The following is an 11,984-nucleotide window of genomic DNA, read 5'->3' as shown; positions in this document are numbered from 1 at the left end:
AGGTCATCAAAGGTATTAAAAGATGTTTCAGCCCTAGCCTTTAAGACTTGTGGGCACACATTCTCTCCAGAACCAATCCCTGGTAGGAGGAGGATGGTCCTGCCTCTGCTCTCTTGCCCATCCTCCCATGCACAGAAGATTGCCAGGGGCTTTATTCCTCCATATGAGGAAACCTTATTTCTCTTCTCTGGGGGATGTCTTTTCTGATATGAAAAATAATTCCGTTTTCTCATTTTAAGTACATGTATCCTATGTATGCTGCAGTCTCTCAGTGCCTGCCTGCCACACTGACACCGTCTCCCACTTCATGCCTCTGTCTTCCCCCAATGGGACAGGGCAGCAGCCTGGCCAGGCTTTGAAGGGGCTGGCGAGAGATGCGTTGTGTTCTTCTACCCCGTTCCCCAGCAAAGGCAAGCAGTTCCTCCCATGCCGTCTCCCCGGGGACACGCTGCAGCCTGGAGCTGCCCCGGTTACTTGGTCTGGGCTCGTGTACAGCACTAATTCAATTTACAATGCAGTTACATAACTGTTCCCAATCTCCAGTTGACCTTGATGTCAAGCTGTCAAGCAGCGGTCAAGTTGTACCAACACAGAGAAAGGAGGAGGAACCTCTGGTCGGCCCTTGAGAACATTTTAGCTGGGGTTCTGGAATGGAATGTGGCAAAGAAAGGCCAAACCAGACCAGTAAATTCTTTGAAAGGGTGAAAAGCAAGGATTGTGGATTTCTGGAAGATGGATGCTGTTGGATTTCCAGAAGATGGATGCTGTTGACTTTCAGGGCAATCCTTTGACACTCAGGATTCTGGTAAGCAGCCTCTGACCAAAGATAAGGGGACTGTCTTCTTTCCCATGAATTGCTGAAAGTAAATCAGCCTTTTGGCCTCATGGGAAGTGCTCCTAGGAGTGTCCTCAGCTTGGAAACCTCTCAAGGGCAGACTTTCCGTGCATTCTTTTAAACCAGGGAGTCCTGGTTCTACTCAGTTCTAAATAGTGACAAGAATAACTTCTGGTCTTAATAAAGCCAGAAAGCCAGGGGTTTCAACATGAAAGCAAAAATACAAAGTAAAGCTTGAGCAAACTAGTAAAAATTTCAGAAATTCAATAATATAAAAGCTCTCTGAGAGCAGCTATTATGTTTATTTTGTTCTCTGTTATATCCTTACACCACAGAGATCATCTGGCACAGAGTAGGTGCCAAGAGAATATTTGTTGAACGATGCGTAACATGATGGATAGTATCATTTATAGATAGCAACAATTGATCTTCTTCTAGTAAATTTGCCCAAGGCTATCATACCAAAAATTTCCAGAACTCTCTTTTACATATTTATTTAGATACATATCGGTGTGACTATAATGTCAGATAAATATTATACAAAGTTATTATATACATGTTGTAACTCGATATATCTATGTCAGGATTCACGACCATTAACTGGTGTCTCACCCATGATCAGCACATCCCTGGAATGTGCCAATACTGGAAAGCTCTGCCTGAAACACACACTCATCTGCCTGTCCCCATGGACAGGTCTGGCTTCACGGGTGTGGGACTCATGCACACACATAGGGCCTTTTAGTAAGAAGGTCTCGGGCTTAGTTTAGTGCTCTGCTATCACTACCCTGAAATTCTTGGTGATAATTTTTGAACAGGAAGACCCCACTTTCATTTTGCACTGGGCTTCACAAATCACATAGCTGATCCTGCCCAAGCATCCAGAGAGCTCACATCGTGATCTAGCAGGTAATGTCACCTACATGTGTTAACAGCCCGTGGTGAGAAAAACAGCTGCTTAGTGAGTGAGCCAACCTCGAAGATAATATACATATCCAGGAAGGCATAGTCTACTATTTATAAATCATTGAGAGATACTAAGTGATTTGTTAACCTCACCAATGACGAATGCGTGATCCATGCATGATTTGTAAAATGTAAGCAGGGATATAATTTATAAATTCACTGGTGGTTCTTCTTTGCTATAAACTATGTATTTCTGTTCCAACTGTCTATAGCTACCTAAGTTCTAGCAATCTTTTCTGGGCCTATAAATATTCTTAAACCATCTATACTGCCTACTTAAATACTTTCTTGTAACACAAACCTGTCAGCTGCTAACTATCTCTATTGCTTTGTCTACATCACATTTCAGAACTTGATGAAAATCAATTTGGGACTTTAATGCAGGCTGCCTAGTGCTTTTATTTTTTATTTTAATTTCTTAAAATATACATATATTTTGAGATTTTATTTATCGATTTTACAGAGAGAGAGAGAAAGAGAGAGAGTGCATGCACAAGCAGGGGGAGTGGCAGGCAGAGGGAAAAGCAGGCTTCCCGCTGAACAAGGAGGCTGATGCGGGACTCGATCCCAGGACTCAGGACTTGAGCCTAAGGCAGACACTTATCCGACTGAGCCACCCAGTCATCCCTATCTGGTGCTTTGAAAACAAGTGTTTTCATATAAAACTATGTCCATAATCTTGCTTCCCAGGAAGCATAGATAAGGCAACATATGTAATGTGAATTTTTTTAAAGTACATAGCCTGAGACTAGGCTCATAGAGCCACTGAGTAAACATCTAATGAATTTAAATAAACTAATTAGCAATTACTAATTTCCTGGGTACCATACATTAAGACAGGTATAAATACCTTTCACATGTCTTTTTATTTATTTATTTATTTATTTAAAGATTTATTTATTTATTTATTTATTTGACAGAGAGAGATCACAAGTAGGCAGAGAGAGAGAGAGAGAGAGGAGGAAGCAGGCTCCCTGCTGAGCAGAGAGCCCGATGCGGGACTCGATCCCAGGACCCCGAGATCATGACCTGAGCCGAAGGCAGCGGCTTAACCCACTGTGCCACCCAGGCGCCCCTCACATGTCTTTTTAAAGTAGCAGTTAAGCTTTCTAAAGAGTGGTTTTGGCTCAAAAAATTGCTTAAGTTGCCATGATATTAGACAGTAGCCTACAAACGCTTCTTGCATAAAATGAGTTCAAACCTCTCCGTATTTCCAAACTAGCGAGCTGAAAAAGATTTCAAGAGACGTCAAGCCTCTGAAACAAATGGCGATGGTCTTTTGGTCGATTTAATTTTCCGGAGGTCTTCCAATCTCAAAGCACACCAACTGCTCAGACCTTGTGTTACTGAGCCACTTACCATCCACTTGCATCTCAGAAAGTTTCCCATGTTTATAATTACAAAGGCCATTTTACGACAGCTTGAAAATTTATTTATTTATTAACATGTCATGCCCCTCAGCATGTTGGCTGATCAGAGCAGGTTGATTCGCAAGCACATCTTGATGCAAAGCAATGAAATCGTTGCTGTAAGTCGAGCTGGGGCTGGATCCTCACAGCTAGAGAGTTCTTAATTGCTTTACTCTCTAGATGGGCATTTTCTGAAGTCTATTTATTTTGCAGTGGAGAAAAAGTCTTAAAACTTTGCTTTCACTTCACCCTGAGAATAAGAAATAGGCAGATGGAAAATAACGAGTTTCTTCAATGCTGTCTTGGCTGGGAGAAATATTCTTTTTAGACTCCACATTTTTTCTCCATATTCCAGCAACACCAAAATCCTGTTTTTCATTAGTTTGATTCTCATTAGCTACACTTTGGTCCTCACGGGGTAGAGGGGATCACAGTTGGGGGTGCCATCCTATTACGGTCAGAGCAAACATATTCTCAAGCTGTGACACTGAGAGAGAGGCGAATATTTAAACTCATGCCCCCACATATTATCCCAGGGAAAGGAGTCCTCCTCTCTTCTAGAGAGGCTCAAGCCTTCTGTGTCTTTCATTAAAAACAACAACCAAAAACTCTCAAAACACTAAAAGAATGCAATGAAATAATGACTTAGCACCTATAAATGGGCTAAGTTAAACAATCTGAAGGGAATCAACCTAGAGTGTTTAAATATCTATTAATTTACTCATGAAAAAAGATAAGTCTGTATGTCCAGGCCTACATGGAAACGGGGAGACAAGTGAAACATACCTACAGCTCCCATCATTTTATGAAAGGTCTGCTTTTCATAAAAATCATTGCTTTGGGGAAAAATTCAATCTATCTTTTGCTGCAGGCAGATGACTCTCTTACTTTCAAGGTTTCCCAATTCAGTTAGCACAGGTGTTTTCTCTCATATCCTCCAAATTCGCCTGATTTTAAAAAGTTTCTTTATAAATGTTCATCTACATTCAAAACACACATACTTTCAAGAAATCTACATACCATACAATAATGAATGATTACAGTCAACTCTTTAACAACACAGGTTTGAGCCGTGCAGGACCATTTACATGTGAATTTTTTTTTTCATCAATACACTGCACTTGTGGTAAATGTATTTTCTCTTCTAATTCTTAATAACATTTGCTTTTCTCTACCTTGCTTTATTTGAAGAATATAGTATATAATACACATAACATTTAAAATATGTGTTAATGGACTCAACATCATTGAAAGTGCTTCCAAAGGCCAACAGCAGTCTATTAGTAGTTAAGTTTTGGGGGAGTCAAAAGTTTTGGCTGAATGGCGGGTGGGAGTCTGTGCCCCTAATCCCTGCATTGTTCAAGAGTCAACCGTATTTGATTAGGTACTCATTTTAAAAAGAAAGGGGAAATATAAGTGAGGAACTTGAAGGGATTGGTTAATGTAGGTGATCCACTAGGATGCTGGGACTAAGTGATCCTCATACCTGAGACCTGGAACAATACATACTTCCTTTCAAGGGAGTTAGAAAACCTGAAGGGAGTTAGCTGGGAAGGGTGGCACAGAGAAGCAACCAAGTGGGCTTGACAGAGTGAGGAGTGGGACAAATCCAGCATGCAACCCTGACTTCCTGCTGATCAATTTCTAACCAACTATTGGGAAAGTTTGCTATCTTAGCCTGTGAACTAAGTTTTCAGACGCTCATGCATCATGGATAAATACAAAGTTGACACTAACATTCTAAGATTTGAAGAAATTAAATGGATTCTTAATGACCTTAAATGAGAATTCATGAAATTCTCAGGAAACAGTTTTAATTCATTTGAATTAAAAGAGGGTCTATCACATATTATATTGGGTAAAGTGGAGGAGTTAAGACAGCGTCCAAAAGTCAAACCAAAGTAGGTTGAGTTATGACATTAAATAGGATGAAAATTACTAGCCAAGTATATATCCACTAATACTATATTCATAACCTTCATCTATGATTATAATTCCTTTTTTTTTTTTAAAGACTATTTATTTGACAAAGATCAGAGTCACAAGTAGGCAGGGAGGCAGGCAGAGAGAGAGAGAGAGAGAGAGAGAGAGAGGAGGAAGCAGGATCCCTGCCGAGCAGAGAGCCCAATGCAGGGTTCAATCCCAGGACCCTGAGATCATGACCTGGCCGAAGGAAGAGGCTTTAACCCACTGAGCCACCCAGGCGCCCCTGTGATTATAATTCTAATGGATTACCTGGCCCTGTGGAGGCCTGGGCAGTCAGTTTTGGTCCAACCTAGCCTGCATCCCAAGAGAGCCCAGGCAAGCTAGGGCTCGTCCAAAATAGAAACCAAAGTTAGATTTGCATAGTAATTGAAAATATCTATAGATCTAAGTGAATATCTATTTATGTTCCTATCACATATACACTATTATAAAAGAATGAACTCGGGAACACCTGATGGAAGAGATGCATAAGGCAAAGTATATAGAAAGGGGTGTGGAGCTTCCATGCCCTCCCTTGGTGCCCCACTCTGCCAGCACCTCCACATGTTCACCAACCCACAAGCTCTCCTAACCCCATCCTTCTGGGTTTTTATGAAGGCTTCATTACATAGGCATGGGTGTTATATTGCTGGCCATTATTTGATTGAGTCAAGCTTCAACCTCTCACATCTCCCCAGAGGTTGAGGGATGGGCTTTAAAGTTCCAACTCTCTCATCGTGGTTGGCTCCCCCAACAATCAGTGCCATCCTTGGGGGCTTTCCAAGTCACTTCTCCAATACAAACTCAAATGTGGTGGAAAGGGGTTTGTGATGAGTAATAAGACATTCCTTTCACCTTTATTCCTTGTAGCTATTTCAGGCACTAAGAACAAGAAACCAAATATTATAACAAATGATGCTCCCATTGCTCTTCCTAAAAATTTCTTTCCAGTTTTATTGAAATATCATTGACATATAATACTGTACTAGTTTAAGGTGCATAACACAATGATTCATAATACACACACACACACACACACACAGTGTGTAGGGAAGTGATTACTATAATAAGTTTTGTTGACATCCATCTCATCATATAGTTCCAAAGTTCTCTGTGATGGGAATTTTTAAGATCTACTCTCCCGCCAACTTTCAAAGATGCACTACTATATTGTTATTGCTTAGGCAGGCCCAAGGGTTTTAGGAGCTCTGCACCAGAAACAGGATGAAGACCAAATATGTAGTTTTTAGTATAAATTATTACACCACAATTTTATATTATGCTATACTATATATGTAATATGTAATTTTAGAGAAAAGACTAGATCTGTTATTTATGCTAAAGAAAATCTTCTAAGTCAAAAAGATATGAAACACCACATGGCAGTTTACTATACTTGCAGAGTTATTTGTACAACTGACTTGGGCTGATAAGTTGAAAGCAACCAAGGGATAATGTCAGAGTGGATGTCTAACACTTTCAGAGTGTCTAATGAGCTCTGCCTGAGTTGGGCAACTCTGCCACAGTTGCTCAACTTCAAATGAGCAACTGTGGCAAGTCAGGTTATAGAAGTGAGGGGAAGAAGGCATCTGAGTCACGGGATGGTCTCTGAAGGTCAGGTTGAAGAGAACACACCTGTACAATGTTGAGACAATCCTTTCCCTTCTGTATGGTATTTTTCACATCTGGGGATTATTTCACAGGTTAATTTTTTAAAAAGATTTTATTTATTTATTTGTCAGAAAAAGCGCACAAACAAGGTGGGTAGCAGAGAGAGGGAGAAACAGGTTACCCATCGAGCAGGCAGCCAGATGCGGGGTTCAATCCCAGGACCCTGCAACATGACCTGAGCAGAAGGCAGACGCTTAACTAACTGAGCCATCCAGGAGTCCCTCACGGATTAATTTTAAAATTCTTTCCTGTTGAGACCTATGCTGGCAAGTATCTGCATATCTTGAACTACCTCACTTTTAAGGAAAATGAAATACTTTACAGAGCTCTTAAGGGCACTTTCACCTTAAACTAGAATAAGGAAATTGTATTTTATGATAAGAAAAAGGGGGAGGGGTTGAGAGGAATGGGCATCAGCAACCCACATCTTACACCAAGGCAAATTATTTAATTTAACGGTGTTGAAAGAAAGAAAAAGAGCTTGGAAGGAAGTCTTTAAAAGGGCATGTATTGCATGGAGCACAATGAATACTGTTACGCTGAAAAGAAAAAAAAAAGAAAAAAGTACTAAAGCTATTTATAAAGAAAACCAAATAATGAAAAATTGACCAAATTACACGCAGTAACTCTGTGCTTAGTAGCCAGTTAATCACAGTATCAATGCAGGTCTCTCTAGCACCCAGTGTTTTGAGGGATAAATAACAGACAAATAGGATATTGGAGAAAAGAGGATTTCTGAGGGCTTTTTTTTTTTTTTTCCATTTATTAACAAAGAAAGTGATGCACTCAAGGAGATCTTAATTGAGTTCATACAGCCAGGCAATATATTTAAGTATTTGGTATTTTAAGGCTGTGTTAAATATCAGAGCAGGTTTTCTGAAGCAAAGGTATTGGTATTTAAATAAAAATTTAAAGAGGATCACAGTCCAGCAGTGGAAACTAGGGCTTTTTCTTCATCCAGCTATTAGTGCAGAATAACTTAGGACAATCATCAGACCCACAGGCACTGCTGAATTTCTACTAGGTGTCAATGGCATGTCACAAAGAAGCTGTTGGTAATTGTGGGTAAAATGAATGAACCTGTAGAGATACACAGAGTAATACTTGAATCTTCTGAGTCAATCTGCAAAAGTCACCCTCTTGTGTATGGGAGTTTATCTTTTTCCTTTTTAAATAATTTTTAAAATTATGTCAGTCACTATACAGTACATCATTAGTTTTTGATGTAATGTTCCATGAATCATTGTTTCTATATAACACACAGTGCTCCATGCAATATGTGCTCTCCTCAATACCCATCACCAGGCTCACCCCACCCCCCTCTCCTCTGAAACCCTCAGTTAGTTTCCCAGAGTCTAGAGTCTCTCATGATTTGCCTCCTCCTCTGATATTCTCCCCTTCATTTCTTCCCTTCCTTCCTCTTATGTCCTCCATGCTATTCCTTATGCTCCACAAATAAGTGAAACCATATGATAATTGACTTTCTCTGCTTGACTTATTTCGCTTAGCAAATCCCCGCCAGTCCCATACATGCTGATATAACAGTTGGGTATTCATCCTTTCTGATGGCTGTATATATGGACCACATCTTCTTTAGCTGAATTTCTACCAGGTGTTGAAGGTTCATCTGTTGAAGGGCACCTCAACTTTTTCCACAATTTGGTGACTGTGGCCATTGCTGCTATGAACATTGGGGTACATATCGTCCTTTTTTTCACTACCTCTGTATCTTCGGGGTAAATACCCAATAGTCTAATTGCCAGGTCATCAGGGAGCTCTATTTTAATTTTTTGAAGAGCCTCCACACTGTTTTCCGAAGTGGCTGCACCAACTTGCATTCCCACCAACAGTGTAAGATCATTCTTCCCTTTCTCCACAGTCTCTTTAACATTTCTTGTTTCTTGTCTTATCAATGTTTGCCATTCTATCTGGTGTAAGGTGTTATCTCAATGTGGTTTGACTTGACTTTCCTTGATGGCTAATGATGTTGAATATTTTTTCATGTGTCTGTTAGCCATCTGTATGTCTTCGTTGAAGAAGTGTCTGTTCACGTCTTCTGACCTTTTTTTTTTTTTACGTGGTTATTTGTTTTTTGGGGTGTTGAGTTTAAGAAGTTCTTTATTGATCTTGGATACCAGCCCTTTATCTGTAGTGTCATTTGCAAAGTTTCCATGGGTTGTCTCCTTGTTTTGTTGTCTGCTGCCTTTGCAATGCATAAGTTTTATCTTGATGAAGTCCCACAAGTTCATTTTCACTTTTGTTTCTCTTGTCTTTGGAGACGTGTTTTGAAAGAAGTTGCTGTGGCCGATGCTGAAGAGTTTACTGCCTATGTTCTCCTCAAGGATATGGATGGATTTTAAAAACATGTTTCCTTTTCCTTGCACTATCTGACCTCCATTATAAATTTTCTTGAACTGATCTGTCACTTAAAATTTAGACAGCAAAATACCACATCTAGGTATGAGAGCTTAGAAAAACTAACCTCAAATCTAGACTCTGGCCCTTAACAGCCTCTTTCCTTCCTCTGTACAGGAGGCCATGAGGATGCTGCCAGGCAGGGCAGTATTGTCCTTAGAATTAAACATGACAGCAAATGTAAAATGTACATATAGCAAAGGGATTAGAACAGATTAATCTTCACAAATGGGATTCATCTTCCCTTTCACCTTCTATTCTCCCCCCAGGATGCCCTTTTGAAAGATTCCAAGAGAACCTTCGTTTCTCACTGTCCCTGCTACTGATAGCCACCTGACCTGCCGGGCTGTCTCTGCTGCTTGTCTCATTCACAGATGGAGAAGGTAAGAATGGGATAGCAGAACAGGAGGAATGAAGACTAATCCTGAGGCCTACAGAAGTGGATGGGAACGGGCCTCACTCCTACGCTAATGGAGTTGGGAGGAGTACACTGCTCCCCTGCGGGACCTCACTTACTAGTGGGAGGGGCTACTTTGCCTCCCAAGCAGGAAGTGGACTACACCTTTGTCTTCACTGCCCGCCTCATGCATGAGGTTATGAGAAGCCACCCACATCCTTCATTTTTCTGCCACCATGTACATCATACACCTGGATTGAGGTCCAAAGCCCATCTTGCTGTTTTTTTAGGCAGGATGGACTTGTCTCTTAGTTACAGTGGGCACAGTGACTAGGGCTGAAAATGCTTTTAGGAACCACAGAAATGTTTTAATTGCTTTTGAAATGAGGAAAAAAAAATGATTTCTGAGGTAAAAAAAAATGATTTCTGAGGTAAAAAAAAAATCCTGTTTTAATATGTGCTAGTAACATGTTAATCTTTATACCAACATAGTCATGAAATATAATTTTTGATTTTTGCTTTTATTTTGGAGGGAGGCTCTTACAAAGACAAAGGTACAAGTGTCCATGAAGATTACAATGTGGCCTAGTGGTCAAATTTTATTACTCTTTTTTCTGTTGCTGACCTGGTAGAATCAAACCTGCAATCCCCATCTTGACAGAGTAGTCCAACAGTTAGCTCTATTAATGGGCAAACACTCTACGGCCACTAAGGATATCTAGTATGAATCTAGTAGAAACCATTCCTTGAGTTAAAATCAAGGTAATACCTCTTAATATGCCTTCCCACATGGGCTTTTCCTTTTTGCTTTAGTTATTCTTTCAATCTCCTCTATCAATTTATCATGTTTGTGTTACATCAAGTTAAAGCTGGTAGACATGAGAGATGTCTTAGTTCTCCATAATCTCCCAAAGCTTTTCCCAGCTGGTTACAACCTACTTCATTCTGGCTTTGTTTGTTTGTTTGTTTTTTTTCCTACATTTCTCTTTGGAATTATTTGGTCCTACTTGGTCCTATTTGGTCCTAGAAAATGGAGATTTGTTTAGAATTTGAATTTTTTTTATGTGTGTACATTTTTTTTCAGACAAATACAAGATAGTTTGTACAATTAAATCTATTTTTCCCTCCCTCATTTTCTCTGTGTGGGTCACTGTTACGAGCATTTGGGGACCAGCCCCCTTGGAATTGTCCTCAGAAGTACATTAATTCCTAGCATCAAAGTTTTGATTTTTTTTTTCAGTGTTCCAAGATTCATTATTTATGCACCACACCATTCTTCAGAATGGTGCAGCACAATAGTTGATGACTGTTATGGTCTGAATTATGTCTCCCCAGAATTTTTATGTCGCAGTCTTAACCCCCAGCACTGAATGTGACCTTATTTGGAAGTAGGATCACTGCAGATATCATTAGATAAGACGAGGTCATAAGGGCCCAAATCTGACTATGTCTTTATTATAGGTCAAATTCGGACACAGAGACAAGCACAGAAGGAAATGACATGTGAAGACGAAGGTAGAGATTAGGGTGCTACATCTAGAATCCGGGCAATGTCCAAGATTGCCAGCAAACCACCAAAAGCTGGCAAGAGCAAGACATAGATTTTCTCTCTCAGTTCTCAGAAGGAACTAACCCTACAATATACCTTACTATTAGATTTCTAACCTCCAGAACTGTGAGACAACAGATTGCTGTTGCTTAAGGCACTTGGTGTAGGGTATACTGTTAGGGAAACTGTAGGAAACCTACACAAGAACTAACTGAACTCCTCACATAAAATGACAAATAATTATTACCAAGCAAACATGAGCTTGTCAAGAGACATTTCTTCTACAGAAAGAAATATGTAAAAAGACACAGAAGTGCAAACCCCTAGTCAATATTTCCATCCAAAATGAGAGTTGTCTTTTAAAACTTACGAGGGAAAGTTCCATTTTGGTTTTGCTCATCCTCACTGGAAGAGAAGGAAGTTGGATTTTTCCATTAACACTTCACGCTGCCTTCCTCTCCAGCCTGGGTGGTGACCGTGCGGCTGTCAGCCCTCTTCACACCACTCAGCTGTGGTCAGGGTTGGCCTGCGGTGCTGGGTTTGGTGTGGGCCTTTCAACAGACTCATTTATTGGCAGATATCCTTCTACCACAGAGAGAATTTTTTTTTTAATATAATTTTTTATTTTTTATAAACATATATTTTTATCCCCAGGGGTACAGGTCTGTGAATCACCAGGTTTACACACTTCACAGCACTCACCAAAGCACATACCCTCCCCAATGTCCATAATACCACCCCCTTCTCCCAAACCCCCTCCCCCCAGCAACCCTCAGT

General features: G+C 40.2%; 2 long non-coding RNA genes across 5 annotated transcripts in view; one reads left to right on the top strand and one right to left on the bottom strand.

The window, feature by feature from the left end:
* The first annotated feature begins 622 nt into the window (after window positions 1-622).
* LOC132027935 (uncharacterized) overlaps window positions 623-11,984 on the top strand; it is an 86,944-nt gene continuing 75,582 nt past the window's right edge. For all 4 annotated transcript variants that reach the window (XR_009407262.1, XR_009407261.1, XR_009407259.1 and 1 more), the window contains exons 1-2: window positions 623-805; window positions 9,531-9,644. This is a non-coding gene — a long non-coding RNA (uncharacterized LOC132027935). The remainder of the gene's footprint in view (window positions 806-9,530; window positions 9,645-11,984) is intronic.
* The window catches only part of LOC132027936 (uncharacterized), a 42,443-nt gene continuing 33,805 nt past the window's right edge, over window positions 3,347-11,984 (bottom strand). The window contains exon 4 of the long non-coding RNA XR_009407264.1: window positions 3,347-3,460. This is a non-coding gene — a long non-coding RNA (uncharacterized LOC132027936). The remainder of the gene's footprint in view (window positions 3,461-11,984) is intronic.

The sequence above is a fragment of the Mustela nigripes genome, chromosome 12 (assembly GCF_022355385.1).
Source record: "Mustela nigripes isolate SB6536 chromosome 12, MUSNIG.SB6536, whole genome shotgun sequence".
Taxonomy (NCBI): Eukaryota; Metazoa; Chordata; class Mammalia; order Carnivora; family Mustelidae; genus Mustela; species Mustela nigripes.
Note: the sequence above shows the minus strand (reverse complement) of the source record. Positions and strands in the feature narration are given on the sequence as shown.